Source organism: Rhinopithecus roxellana, chromosome 4 (genome assembly GCF_007565055.1).
Source record: "Rhinopithecus roxellana isolate Shanxi Qingling chromosome 4, ASM756505v1, whole genome shotgun sequence".
In the NCBI taxonomy this organism is placed as follows: domain Eukaryota; kingdom Metazoa; phylum Chordata; class Mammalia; order Primates; family Cercopithecidae; genus Rhinopithecus; species Rhinopithecus roxellana.
The window spans coordinates 9,761,059-9,775,881 of NC_044552.1; the positions used below are offsets into that span (position 1 = coordinate 9,761,059).

General features: G+C 39.0%; 1 protein-coding gene and 1 pseudogene across 1 annotated transcript in view; one reads left to right on the forward strand and one right to left on the reverse strand.

The window, feature by feature from the left end:
• The window catches only part of OFCC1 (orofacial cleft 1 candidate 1), a 449,171-nt gene that overhangs the window by 92,270 nt on the left and 342,078 nt on the right, over nt 1-14,823 (forward strand). The gene's annotated exons all lie outside the window — the stretch shown is intronic.
• LOC115896945 lies at nt 9,703-10,526 on the reverse strand (annotated as a pseudogene).

Consider the following 14,823-nt stretch of genomic DNA (forward strand, 5'->3'; position numbering starts at 1 on the left):
TGACCTCATAAAATGAGTTAGAGAGAATTCCCTCTTTTTCTATTGATTGGAATAGTTTCAGAAGGAATGGTACCAGCTCCTCCTTGTACCTCTGGTAGAATTCGGCTGTGAATCTGTCTGGTCCTGGACTTTTTTTGGTTGGTAGGCTATTAATTATTGCCTCAATTTCAGAGCCTGTTATTGGTTTATTCAGGGATTCAACTTCTTCTGGTTTAGTCTTGGGAGGGTGTATGTGTCCAGGAATTTATCCATTTCTTCAAGATTTTCTAGTTTATTTGTGTAGAGGTGTTTATAGTATTCTCTGATGGTAATTTGTATTTCTGTGGGGTCGGGGGTGATATCCCCTTTATCATTTTTATTGCATCGATTTGATTCTTCTCTCTTTTCTTCTTTATTAGTCTTGCTAGCGGTCTGTCAATTTTGTTGATCTTTTCAAAAAACCAGCTCCTGGATTCATTGATTTTTTGAAAGGTTTTTGTGTCTCTATCTCCTTCAGTTCTGCTCTGATTTTAGTTATTTCTTGCCTTCTGCTAGTTTGTGAATGTGTTTGCCCTTGCTTGTCTAGTTCTTTTAATTGTGATGTTAGGGTGTCAATTTTAGATCTTTCCTGCTTTCTCTTGTGGGGATTTAGTGCTATAAATTTCCCTCTACACACTGCTTTAAATGTGTCCCAGAGATTCTGGTATGTTGTGTCTTTGTTCTCATTGGTTTCAAAGAACATCTTTATTTCTGCCTTCATTTCGTTATGTACCCAGTAGTCATTCAGGAGCAGGTTGTTCAGTTTCCATGTTGTTGAGTGGGTTTGAGTGAGTTTCTTAATCCTGAGTTCTAGTTTGGTTGCACTGTGGTCTGAGACACAGTTTGTTATAATTACTGTTCTTTTACATTTGCTGAGGAGTGCTTTACTTCCAACTATGTGGTCAATTTTGGAATAAGTGTGATGTGGTGCTGAGAAGAATGTATATTCTGTTGATTTGGGGTGGAGAGTTTTGTAGATGTCTATTAGGTCCACTTGATGCAGAGATGAGTTCAATTCCTGGATATCCTTGTTAACTTTCTGTCTCATTGATCTGTCTAATGTTGACAGTGGGGTGTTAAAGTCTCCCATTATTATTGTGTGGGAGTCTAAGTCTCTTTTTAAGTATCTAAGGACTTGCTTTATGAATCTGGGTACTCCTGTATTGGGTGCATATATATTTAGGAGAGTTAGCTCTTCTTGTTGAATTGATCCCTTTACTATTGTGTAATGGCCTTCCTTGTCCCATTTGATCTTTGTTGGTTTAAAGTCTGTTTTATCAGAGACTAGTATTGCAACCCCTGCCTTTTTATGTTTTCCATTTGCTTGGTAGATCTTCCTCCATCCCTTTATTTTGAGCCTATGTGTGTCTCTGCAAGTGAGATGGGTCTCCTGAATACAGCACAGTGATGGGTCTTGACTCTTTATCCAATTTGTTAGTCTGTGTCTTTTAATTGGAGCATGTATCCCATCTACATTTAAGGTTAATATTGTTATGTGTGAATTTGATCCTGTCATTATGATGTTAGCTGGTTATTTTGCTCATTAGTTGATGCAGTGTTTTCCTAGCATCGATGGTTTTTACAATTTGGCATGTTTTTGCAGTGGTTGGTACTGGTTGTTCCTTTCCATGTTTAGTGCCTCCTTCAGGAGCTCTTGTAGGGCAGGCTTGGTGGTGACAAAATCTCTCAGCATTTTCTTGTCTGTAGAGGATTTTATTTCTCCTTCACTTATGAAGCTTAGTTTGGCTGGTAACGAAATTCTGGGTTGAAAATTCTTTTATTTGAGAATGTTGAATTTTGGCCCCCACTCTCTTCTGGCTTGTAAAGTTTCTGCCAAGAGATCTGCTGTTAGTCTGATCTGCTTCCCCTTGTGGATAACCCAGCCTTTCTCTCTGGCTGCACTTAACATTTTTTCCTTCACTTCAACTTTGGTGAATCTGACAATTATGTGTCTTGGAGTTGCTCTTCTCAAGGAGTATCTTTGTGGCATTCTCTGTTTTTCCTGAATTTGAATGTTGGCCTGCCTTGCTAGGTTGGGGAAGTTCTCCTGGATGATATCCTGCAGAGTGTTTTCCAACTTGGTTCCATTCTCCCTGTCACTTTCAGGTACACCAATCAGATGTAGATTTGGTCTTTTCACATAGTCCCATATTTCTTGGAGGCTTTGTTCATTTCTTTTTACTCTTTTTTTCTCTGAACTTCTCTTCTTGCTTCGTTTCATTCATTTGATCTTCAATCACTGATACCCCTTCTTCCAGTTGATTGAATTGGCTACTGAAGCTTGTGCATTCGTCACGCAGTTCTTGTGCCATGGTTTTCAGCTCCATCAGGTCATTTAAGGACTTCTCTACAATGGTTACTCTAGTTAGCCATTTGTCTAATCTTTTTTCAAGGTTTTTAGCTTCTTTGCGATAGGTTCGAACTTCCTCCTTTAGCTCGGAGAAGTTTGATCATCTGAAGCCTTCTTCTCTCAACTCATCAAAGTCATTTTCCATCCAGCTTTTTTCCATTGCTGGTGAGGAGTTGCGTTCCTTTGGAGGGGGAGAGGTGTTCTGATTTTCAGCTTTTCTGCTGTTTCTTCCTCATCTTTCTGGTTTTGGTCTTTGATAATGGTGACATACAAATGGGGTTTTGGTGTGGATGTCGTTTCTGTTTGTTAGTTTTCTTTCTAACAGTCAGGACTCTCAGCTGCAGGTCTGTTGGAGTTTGCTGGAGGTCCACTTCAGACCCTGTTTACCTGGGTATCAGCAGCAGAGGCTGCAGAAGATAGAATATTGCTGAACAGCAAGTGTTGCTGCCTGATCATTCCTCTGGAAGCTTTGTCTCAGAGGGGTACCCGGCCATGTGAGGTGTCAGTTTGCCCTTACTGGGGGGTGCCTCCCAGTTAGGCTACTGCGGGGTCAGGGGTTCACTTGAGGAGGCAGTCTGTCCCTCCTCAGATCTCAAACTCCATGCTGGGAGAACCACTACTCTCTTGAAAGCTGTTTGACAGGGACATTTAAGTCTGCAGAGGTTTCTGCTGCCTTTTGTTTGGCTATGCCCTGCCACCAGAGGTGGAGTCTACAGAGGCAGGCAGGTCTCCTTGAGCTGTGGTGGGCTCCACCCCATTCGACCTTCTGGGCCTCTTTGTTTACCTACTCAAGCCTCAGCAATGGTGGGCGCCTCTCCCCCAGCCTCACTGCCACCTTGCAGTTCGATCTCAGACTGCTGTGCTACCAATGAAGAGGCTCCGTGGGTGTGGGACCCTTCGAGCCAGGCAGTGGGATGTAATCTCCTGGTGTGCCATTTGCTAAGACTGTTGGAAAAGCTCAGTATTAGGGTGGGAGTGACCTGATTTTCCAGGTGCCATCTGTGACAGCTTCCCTTGGCTAGGAAAGGGAATTCTCTGACCCCTTGCGCTTCCCAGGTGAGGTGATGCCTCTCCCTGCTTTGGCTTGTGCTCGGTGGGCTGCACCCACTGTCCTGCACCCACTGTCCGACAAGCCCCAGTGAGATGAACCAGGTACCTCAGTTGGAAGTGCAGAAATCACCGGTCTTCTCTGTCGCTCATGCTGGGAGCTATAGACTGGAGCTGTTCCCATTCAGCCATCTTGGAACCCCCTAAAATTGTTTTTTAGTGAAGTTTGACAGTTCTTTCTTATTCTTTCCACTACACAATGAGTTTCTCTCTGATAGCTAAATGACCAGTATCACCAAATGTGATTTGAAGTGACACATTTACGGGAAAATAAAAAAAAAAAAAAAACACGACTTGATGTCTTTCTCAGGAAACCTTAACTTAAGCCAATCCTGGTTTGATACTTGAACTTAATAAGAAACTTGCTTTCTTACTTACCTAATTTTTTTTTTTTTTTTTTTTTTTTTGAGATGGAGTCTCACTCTGTCGCCAGGCCATGGTGCTGTGGCATCATCTCAGCTCACTGCAACCTCTGCCTCTCAGGTTCAAGAGTCTCCTGTGTCAGCCTTCCAAGTAGCTGGGGACTACAGGCACATGACACCACGCCTGGCTAAGTTTTGTATGTTTTAGTAGAAATGCAGGTTTCACCATGTAAGCCAGGATGATCTCAATCTATCAACCTCGTCTCTGCCCGCCTTGGCCCTCCCAAAGTGCTGGGATTACAGGCGTCAACCACCGTGCCTAGCCTTTACTTACCTCCATTCTTTACCTTAAATTTAAACACTTCTACCTACATCATGTTGGGGCATTTTCCATCCAAATACCCCCTGGCTTTCTCTGATCTCTGGAAACTCCTGTGCATTTTTGTTGTCCCAGCAGCAGTTTCTAAGCACTTTGACTATTTATTTTCTCAGTAGTTCCCACTTTCCACAGTATCACAAACCTTTCTGGTGTCTAGCTTACCTACAGAATACATTCCTACAGCAGAATCAAGAAATAAAAGTTACAAGCACTAATGGGGTACTGCTACTCTCCAGTATTGATACCCATGCAATTACTTTTCTCAAATCAGAATGTGATAATACTTTGCTTTTCTTCCTTTAAATGCTATTTAAGAAATTAAATATATGACATTTTTTGCAGCTGTTTTCTGCATCTAGGTATTATTTGCATTGGAAATGTCATATAATAACTTTTTCAGAAGCAAAGTTTTCTTCTTCAGAAACAAAAACCTTTATGTTAAGACCTCTGCAGATCAGTCTTAGTTTAAAGCTTATGTTATTATAAAAAATACAGGTTAGGCCGGGTGTGGTGGCTCATGCCTGTAATCCCAGCACTTGGGGAAGCTAAGGTGGGCAGATCACGAGGTCAGGAGATCGGGACCATCCTGGCCAACATGGTGAAACCCCATCTCTACTAAAAATACAAAAATTAGCTGGACGTGGTGGCGGGCACCTGCAGTCCCAGCTACTTGGGAGGCTGGGGACAGGAGAATCGCTTGAACCCGGGAGCCTGGACATTGCAGTGAGCTGAGATCACGCCACCACACTTCAGCCTGGTGACAGAGAGAGACTCTGCCTCAAACAAAACAAAACAAAACAAAACAATTTAGAGTAGCATTTTAAAATGAAAGTATTTTAAAGAAAATTTAAGGTGATTTTTGCCCTCTGCCTTCCAGTCTGTGAATTCACATTCCTAAGAAATCCTTAGTCCTCGATCTTGGTATGTCCCTGTCAGTCATATATTGTAAGAGGGTGGATAAGGGCAAGCGTGGTCATTTATCTTGCCAAAGTTCAGGACTGAATACATACAGATCAAATCCACCCTAAAAGAAGTAGAAAACAATAAGCCAACCATTTGTGAAGCTTATTAAGTGGCGCATTTTTTTTTTTTTTTTTTAGCTTATGCTTGTTAAAAAAATTATGTGCTGTTTTATGAAACCAAGGCTGAAAGTGATAAATACCATTGAGGGTAAAACTTTTTGGACTTATTGATATTGTTATTATATTTGAACAGTGAAAGCATTTGGATATAATTTAGGGCCATTTACCTTCACCCTTCTTAATATCTGTAGTCTATCCAGCTATCTCCACATCTTTAGCTATCACTAGCTTAACCATCACCATGTGGTGCACCAAAAGACTTGTACAAAAATATTTATAGTAGCATTATTCCTCACAGCTTCAAACTGGAAACAATTGAAAAGTCTACTCACCATTGACTGGATAAATTGTGGTAGATTCATATCATGGAATGAAAAGAACAAAACCTATTATATAAAGTGACATGGATAAATCACAGTCAAAGTGATGAGTAAAAGAAGCTGGCCACAAGAGTGTAGGAACTGCATGATTCCATTTCTATGAAGCTTAAAAGTAGCCCAAACTACTGTAAGATAATAGCATAAGTAATCCATGCTTTGAAAATTTAAAAAACATTTTTAATGTTTTGATTGACACATAATAACTGTACAGTGTTTATAGGGTACATAGTGATGCTGTAGTACATATAATGTCTGATGATCACATCAGGGTGATTAGTATGGTGGTTGGACAATTTTTTCACTTACTTTTCTAGGAAGGTATGTCTGTGTATATATAATAACACAGTGTTATCAAAGTCTAGCTAATCTTTGCTAATCTCATAGTTTAAAAAAGTTAAGTTCTTTTAGTTAAGTTCTAATTTTTATTTCTTATTATGAATGAAGTTGAACATCTTTCCATATGATTCAGAGACATTTTTAGTTCCTTTTTCTGTGAATCTTCCATATGTATATGTGTGTTTTTGTGCATACACACTCATATACATATATGTAAATAAGTATATGTATGTTTGTGAATATGTATCTTTTTACCTAGTTTTTCTGTTTCTTTTATTGATATGTCAGAACTCTTTATTTATTATAGCCATTGGTCTGTGTTTGTGATATTAATTGCATTCCCTACTCTTCCCTCACCCCCCGTTTTGTAATTTGTCTTTTGATTTTGTTACAGGGCTTATTTCTAGTCAGCAAAGTTTTATTTTCATACATTTCAATGGATGTTCTATTGCTTTTGAATTTTAGGTCATATTTAGAAGGACCTTCCCTAGTCCATTATTATAAAACCTTGCTCTTAGGTTGATGGTTTTATATTGTATAGTTTAAGCCTCTGTCCCTTTGGAATTTATTTTGATATAAGTTGGGAGATGACTATTTTCCCAACTCCATTCTTTCCACATGGTTTCTGGTTGTTCACAAACTATTTTCTGAATTATTTATCGTCTGCTTATAAATTTGGAATGCCAACTTTAAAATGTCTAAATTCCTGTGTGTATTGGATCTACTTCTGAACTTTTTATCCTGTTTGCAATATTTATCCACTTGAATTGTTATAGCCTATTGAAATTTATGTTAGACTTGATCACTCCTTTATTATTCTTCATTCTCAGAATTTGCCTCAAAAATCCCCATTTTTCTTTTTATTTAAATTTAAAACATGTTTTCTACAATTTTTTTCCGCAGATACAATTTTCTGGATTTTTTCATGAAGATTGTGTTAACTTTATTATCTCGGGAAGAACAAATATATTTTTGGTGTTGACTGCTGCTATTCTAAAAGAAACTTCTTTATTTAAATGCTCTTCCATGTCCCTCAATAGCATTTAAAAGTTTTCTTCTTATGCTGACTTTTTATTGGTGAAAAAAGTCTATTTTTCTTATGTATTTTATTCTTTTATTGCTGTAATCAATATTTCTTCCCCCTTCAGTTTGTATTCTTATTGGTAGTTTGTTTTTATATAGGAAGAAGAATGATTTTGTACTGGAGCCACCTTCCTAAATTTTTTTGTCATTGTGGTTTTTCAGTTGTTTCTCCTGTGTGTTTAAAGGTAAATATTGCCTTTTTTTGCTTTGTTTGTTTTGTTTGTTTGTTTGTTTTTGAGACAGAGTCTTGCTCTGTCGCCCAGGCTGGAGTGCAGTGGCGCAGTCTCAGCTCACTGCAAGCTCCACCTCCCGGGTTCATGCCATTCTCCTGCCTCAGCCTCCAGAGTAGCTGGGACTACAGGTGCCCGCCACTACGCCCGGCTAATTTTTTGTTTTTGTTTTTGTTTTTAGTAGAGATGGGGTTTCACCGTGTTAATCAGGATGGTCTCGATCTCCTGACCTCGTGATCCACCCGCCTTGGCCTCCCAAAGTGCTGGGATTTCAGGCGTGAACTACTGTGCCCGGCCAGTATTGTCCTTAAATAATAGATGCAGTGGTTAGTACTTTCAGAACAATGTTGACTAACAGTGATGATGAGGACATATGTGTCTTGTTCCTGTCTTTAATAAGACTGCATCTAATGTTTCTGCATTAAGCATGATTGGAGAGTATCTCTTGGGTTATATGTAATGCTTCATGGCCATCATTTTCTAAATATTCCATAATTTCAGGTTTGATCTTATTCTTTACTGAGTTGTTTACCAGTTTTAATATTTCAGATGATTGTTTTCTAGTGAGTTTTATTTCAAAATTCTCTTATATAGTATGCCAAGCTGTCTGTTTTTCTTTTTAATTATTTCATCTTGTGCTCTGTTTTGTTTCTTTTAATGTTAAAAGTTTTAATTTTTGTTCTAGTAATTATTTAATAACTATAACATATAATATGCTTAATCTTCTGTTCTTCAAGACAGTATCTATCAACTCTCTAACATGAGCAATTGAAATTTAATTTGTTTGTCTTACATACTTCCTCCTATCATCCAATTTTAATTGTTTATATTATTTAAAAAATTATATTCACATCTCTAAGTGCAGTTATTGCTTTGCTATTTGATATGTCAGGTTTAAATTGCCTCATTTGACCCCAGGCTATTAAAACAATTTTTAAAGAAGAAATAAGCAAAACTATGTTTCCTTTTACTTTTTTCCCTCCCATCTCAATGTAAAAAAAAATTCATACTGGCTGGGCACAGTGGCTCACCAGCATCTTGGGAGGTGAAGTGCCTCACCTGGCATTTTTGGAGGCCAAGATGAGTGGATTGGTTGACCTCAGAGCTTTGAGACTAACCTGGGCAACAAAGTGAGACCACATTCCTTTAAAAAAAAAAAAAAAAAGAAAACGTCATTTAAAAAATATAATTTCTACATTGTCAGAGTTTAAAGTTATAAAAGTCTATTTTTTAATTTACAAGTCTCATATTCGTTCAAGTCTTGATCACAAAGCTCCATGGTTTAAAATCCTTCCTGCCAGTTCTTTAGCCATAGTGACTCTATTTTTTTCTTGGTTGTCTGAAGTTACTTTTCTGATAGTTTCTTAATAAAGCTACTGAGATTTAAAATCTTTTTGTATATGAAAAAGTGATTGTTATATTACAGTCTGTCTGGGTTTAAACTTCTTCAGTCACATTTTATTTCCTAGAGGGCCTTCTAGGCACTGCTCTTCTGTCTTCTGGCATTGGTTTTTCTAAACTTTGAGACTAGCATTTTTTTCTTCCTCGAAATACTTGACCTGTTGCCTTGATCTCCACATTATTCCTTTTTTGCCTTTGAAGTTTAGTAACTTTCTGGGATGTCTCAAGGAGAATATTTTTATTTTCATTTTTCTTTTTCTTTCTTTTTTTTTTTTTTTGTTTTTTGAGATAGAGTCTTGCTCTGTTGCCTAGGCTGGAGTGCAGTGGCATAATCTCGGCTCACTGGAAGCTCCACCTCCTGGGTTCACACCATTCTCCTGTCTCAGCCTCCTGAGTAGCTGGGACTACAGTCACCTGCCACCACACCTTCCTAATTTTTTTGTATTTTTAGTAGAGAAGGGGTTTCACCGTGTTAACCAGGATGGTCTTAATCTCCTGACCTCGTGATCCACCCACCTCGGCCTCCCAAAATGCTGGGATTACAGGGGTGAGACACTGTGCCTGGCCCAATATTTTGATTTTTCCATAATAATTTTTCCTTTGATGTAGTGTGTCCTTTTTTCCATAAATTCAAATATTTTATAATTTTGGCAACTTTTCTTGAATTATATCTGTATGTTTTCTTTTTTATTATTTTACTTCTATAGGGACAAACATTATACAGCTATTATGTTTTCTGTGTCTGTCTTACTTGTCAATCATTTTCTCTTTAACATTTTAAGCCTGTTTAGTCCCATCTCATTTTGTTTGCTTTTCCTCATTCCTGTCATCCATGTCCCCATTATACTTTCAGTATGATTGGTTCTCTTTTGTATTACTTCTAGTCTAAACTTCATTTCTCCATCACCTTTTTTTGAAGGAAAATTTGTATTATTTTAATTATTTTTATGTACGGAAAACTCAACAGTGTATATTTAACCCAGTTTAGTGGCAAGTTCTTTAGCCTTTGCCTTTTCAAGCTTGGCAACGCGAGCCACAGACTTGGGACTCAGGCCGTTGCCTCCCCAGTGACGGTGGACCTCATCGTATCTGTCATTGTAATTGGTCCTGAACGCTTCCACCAGCTTAGCCAAAGCACCTTTGTCTTCTGAGTTAACCTGTGTGACGGTGACAGTGGTGCAGGTCTTCCTGTGGACTAGACGTCCCAGTCTTGCCTTCCCCTTGATAATGCAGTAAAGGATCCCTATTTTACAACACAGGGCAAGCAAGATGACAACCAGCACGATGGGATCCACGTCATGTGCAATCACCACCAGCTGAGCTTTCTTGTTCTCCACCAAGGTGGTGATGGTGTTAACTCCTGCTCGAAGGACAGGTGGTCTGTTAGTGGGGACATCCCCTTTGCCAGCAGCCTTCTTCTCAGCCTGGGCCAACAGCCTCTGCTTCTTCTCTTGCTTCATCTCTGGCCTGTACTTGTGGGCCAGCTTAAGCAGCTGAATACTAGCTGCTAGCAGTTAGTACTAGCTGTTTGGTGGTCCAGGGCTTGGGTGAACTGGTTAATCGCAGGAGGCACTTTCAGCTGCTTATAGAGAATGGCTCTCTGCTGCTGCAACCTGATAGAGTGGGGTCATTTTACAAAGTGGGTGAGGTCTCTTTTGGGCTGGATGTCCTGTCCAGTGCCAAAATTCTCAGACCTTTTCTCAAACAGGGGATTCACCACTTGCTAGACCTCCTGCTTCTTCATGACAGCAGGGGCTGGAGCCACCTTCTACCCCTTGGCCTTCTTTCCTTTTGGCATCTTCGGCAGCGGGAGGAGCTCCATTACCTTTTTTGTCCTACTTCTTCCCTTAACTCTTCAAGCTCATGGTGTGACTAATTATGTTAGTCCCCTGTACATTCTCTGATTGTTGCATATTACTTGAGCTCTTGTTTGTAGGGGCAATGGATTTGTTACATTTTCAAAATTTATAATTACGTATTTTTTCTTGCTTTCAGTGGCTTTATGCCAGTATTTTGGGGGGATATGTCATTTCACTTGCATTTTTTTCTTTCTTTTTTATGTTATATTTTTGGGATTTTTACGCTAGTTCGTTTTACTAAAGACTTTCATTTTTCTTGGAACAAAGCACATTTTCTCTGGACCAGGTATTTTTAGGAGGCTAATCTTACAAAGAAGGCAAAACTATGTTTTAGCCTTGCAAAAATTCTTGTGGCTTTTGTAGGTTATTCCTTTAGATTTTTTGATTTACTTCTTCCAAGCCAGCTGGGATTATTAGTAGAAGAATGATCCTAATGTAGATATTCCTTCCTTTCCCATACTGTAGGAGTTGCTTATTCCAGCATAACACACCATCTCAAAATTTAGTGGCTTAAAAAACAACAACCTTTTAGTAGTTATTGTGATCACGTTGGTCACATTCATAAGTTGGTTAACTTTTAAGGTGGCGCATTCCTAAGTCTACAGCTGGTGGTGGTTGGCTGATTTAGGCTGGCCTATGCTGGGAGTGGTTTTACTCTACATAGTTTTCATTTATCCCCTAAGACCAGCATGTTAGTACTAGTTTTATCCTTCTCATAGCAATGGCAGAGCTGCAAGAGAGTAAGGAGAAATACACAGGACTCTTGAGAACTTGTCTTGGAACTGGCACATCATTAAAGCAAATGACTTAGCTGAGCTGAGATCCCAAAGGTGAGGAAAGGACTTGTACCTTTTTAGTGAGAGTAACTGAAAAGTTGCATGAAGAACAACATGGACACAAGGCTGCAGAATTGGGCCATTAACACAATTTGTCACCTTTGCCAAACACAGAATGCATTCTGCAGGTATAACTTGATAGTTCTCTGCTTATTCCCATATTCTGTGTTTTTCATGACTGTTCTAACTGGCTCAAGGAATTTCCCACTGCCAGTCCATGCACCTGTTCCTTTAGTTTTAAGTAAGATAAGATAAATGAATGACTTAAGATGGCCCCACTTATCTTCCCCTCCTGATATTTACATCCTTGTATAATCACTTCTTGACTGTGGGCTGGACTTAGTGACTTGCCTTCAAGAAAAATAGATAATTGGATGCCACTTGAAGATTAGGTTATTTAAAAACTGTCATTTCCATCTAGTTCCCACTTTTTTTCATTGTCGTCGTTATTTTCTTCCTTGCTGTAATGAAGAAATCTGCCATATTTTCAGCTGCCCTGTGAAGGGGCCCATATGGCAAGGAACTGAGAGTGGCCTCAATATCCCACAAGGAACTGAAGTCTTTAATCTAAAGCCTTCAATCACATGAGTGGGCTGGAAAGTGGATCTTACCCTAGTTGAGACTTCGGATGACTACAGCGTTGGCTGACACCCTGATTATAGCTTATGAGAGATCCTGAATAGGGGACTCAGCTAAGCCATGTCCAGATTCCTGACCTGCAGAAACTGTGAGACATTAAATTATGATGGTTAAACCACTAAGTTTAGAAATAATATAGTATATAGCCCTAGATAGCTAAAAGTACATAGACCATTGCTTTACCTTTCAGAGTGTGTCACTTGGGTTGGAGAAGCATGTGCTGTTAGCTTTGCTTGAGATCTGCAGTAAAGGGTGTCCTTTCTCAAGCTGATTGTCATTGCATTTGGCATGTCTTCCTTACATTGTGGGTTGGCGTTTGTTGTCTTAAAAAAATAGCTTAGAGGTTTATTAAAGAAAGAGTTCAACGTCACTTTTCTGTTTCTCATTTTACTTATTGAGTTTGGGTAATTTTTTCATGCCGTTATAAAAATAAAATTCAAGTTCTGGCTTTGTCCTCTGCATTTTATTTGTATATGCCTCCAGAAAGTCCCTGCTTTAGACCCGTGGGACAATAATAATGTGAGAAACTTAATGAACTCTAGCCCAATGACTTAGTATGAAAATTATGCCAGCTTTGTGTGGTCCTACTTTGACCAAGCATCCTCCTTTCACAGTCCTGGTCTTAGATGTTCAACCCAAGAGGCAACAAATGTAGCCAAAAGCATGGGTTCTGGCATTAGATTGTCTATTTTTTTTTTTTTTTTTTTTTTTTTACCATAGCTCTGTCACTTACTACTGTGTGATCCCAGGAAACTATCCTCCCTAGATTTTATTTCCCTAGCCTCTGAATACTTCACAGTATAGAAAACTAATGTTGACTGTATTATGAGGCTGATGAAATGAAATAATTTATACCAAGTTTTTAACATAGTACCCACCAGATGGCAAGTCCTCAATAAATGTTAACTATAATACAAAAAAATCATACATTTATTGAATACCTATTAATTGCCTGGTATTGCGCTAGGTTGTGGGGACGCTAACATATATGTAACTTGGTTCATTTTCTGAAGGAAGTTATAGTCTTTGTAAGTGAAATAATTTCTGTACAACATCATTGCTTCCAAACATTGTCAGGTACTTCAGTTCTGTCATCCTGATAAATTCCCCTTTGAGGTTTTATTTTTGAGAATATGCTCTGGTTTCCTGCCTGGTATCCCAGTAACTAACTCTAAGATAAGGAGACTTTTTATATCCGTAGGTCCTTCTAGGGAACAGCCAAATGAAAATTGCCTATCTATCTGATCTCACTCCTGGAATCTATTTAAATTCTTCTCATAAATATGCCCAGATCTTTTACAAAATTCTGTTGACGAAGCTTTTGAATGTAAGGGAAACATTTAGATATATCAGTTGGTTAGAGTGCATGAAGAAATTGCTGTCACTCTTATCTCTTTTGGCCTCTGATTGGCCAGAGCCAGCAGTCCATCTTCGGCAACCCACTCTAGCTACAGTTCCAGCCCACAGTCTACGTCCCAGGGAGTCATTTGATAACCTTGCTTCTCTCTAGATCTCTCCACACGTTTTGTGTGTGTGTGTGTGTGTGTGTGTGTGTGTGTGTGTGTGTGTGTGTGTGTGTTGTGGGGTGTGAGTCGATGGCACAGTTATAGAATACTAGTCAGAGAAGTGGAGCAGAATGGAAAGCCAGGTGAGAAGGTTGGTGAGACTAAGGCAGAAATAAGACCTGATTATGGTGGAGAGGTAGATAGTGAAGGGATTATCCACTGTGACTTTTATCAAGAATCAAGAGGGGCAATTGGCATGAATGTGCAAAGTGAGTGGCTTTGGTATGAATAACAAAATCACCAGGCATACACTATCCCTGTGGACCTATCCAATGTACCTGGTAGATATATTTTAGAAAATAAAACTGTTTGGACTACCACTCTGCCAAAAACCAAAAATAAAAACAATGCCTCTTTCTGTTTAGGTAACAAAGTAAAGCTATTCAGAACCAAACAAACAAGGAAGCAAAAGCAAAAATTCTCATTATATCTACTTCTGTTTGCAGACACAGATGGGAGTGTGTCAAGCAGGAACCTGAAGGGAGCTGGTGAGTTTCAGGAGCTCCTGGCCAAAGCTGGGAGATCAGGTGCCTGTGGCTTATTTTTGCTGGTGTTAATCTATGATGCCTACGGTGTTGTCAAACGTATTTCATTAGTGTTTTTCCCTTATTAAATATGAAAATCATGTCAAAGGTAAATGTCAAGAGGCTATAAAATTACCCTTCTTATCTTCCGTACATTTATCAGTTGATAAATGGAAAGACACTGCTGCCAAAATAACTGAATGAATAATTTATAAATGACTGATGCATCTTGTATGTTGTTTCAGGCACAAAACAGTAGGACATCAATAATCAAAAGGAGCTGGATTAATTTAGCAGTATTTTGCCATTGATATTTTTATCTAAATGTTGCAGTCTAGACCCTGGTGGCCAGAGAAGCTTCTTTTCTATCATTTTTTTTCCCTAATGACTTGGAGCAGGGGGTAAAGGAGAAGGGCACCCCCTCTTTTGCCTGAGAGCTCCCTTTCTCCCTCATTCTTTGATATTAAAGTAGTTAGCTTTGATGAATGAGAGTCAATCTATATATTCTTTCTTCCTCTGTGGACTTCCCCATAATACTTGTACCAGGGATGTAAAAAAAGCTTCTCTAGCTTTAAAATCTCTTGATTCATATCAATCCTGAATTTGAACTTTCCCTATAGGTCAGTCTCCCTCTTTAATTGACATGAAGACAGTGTTATATTTAAAGTGCTA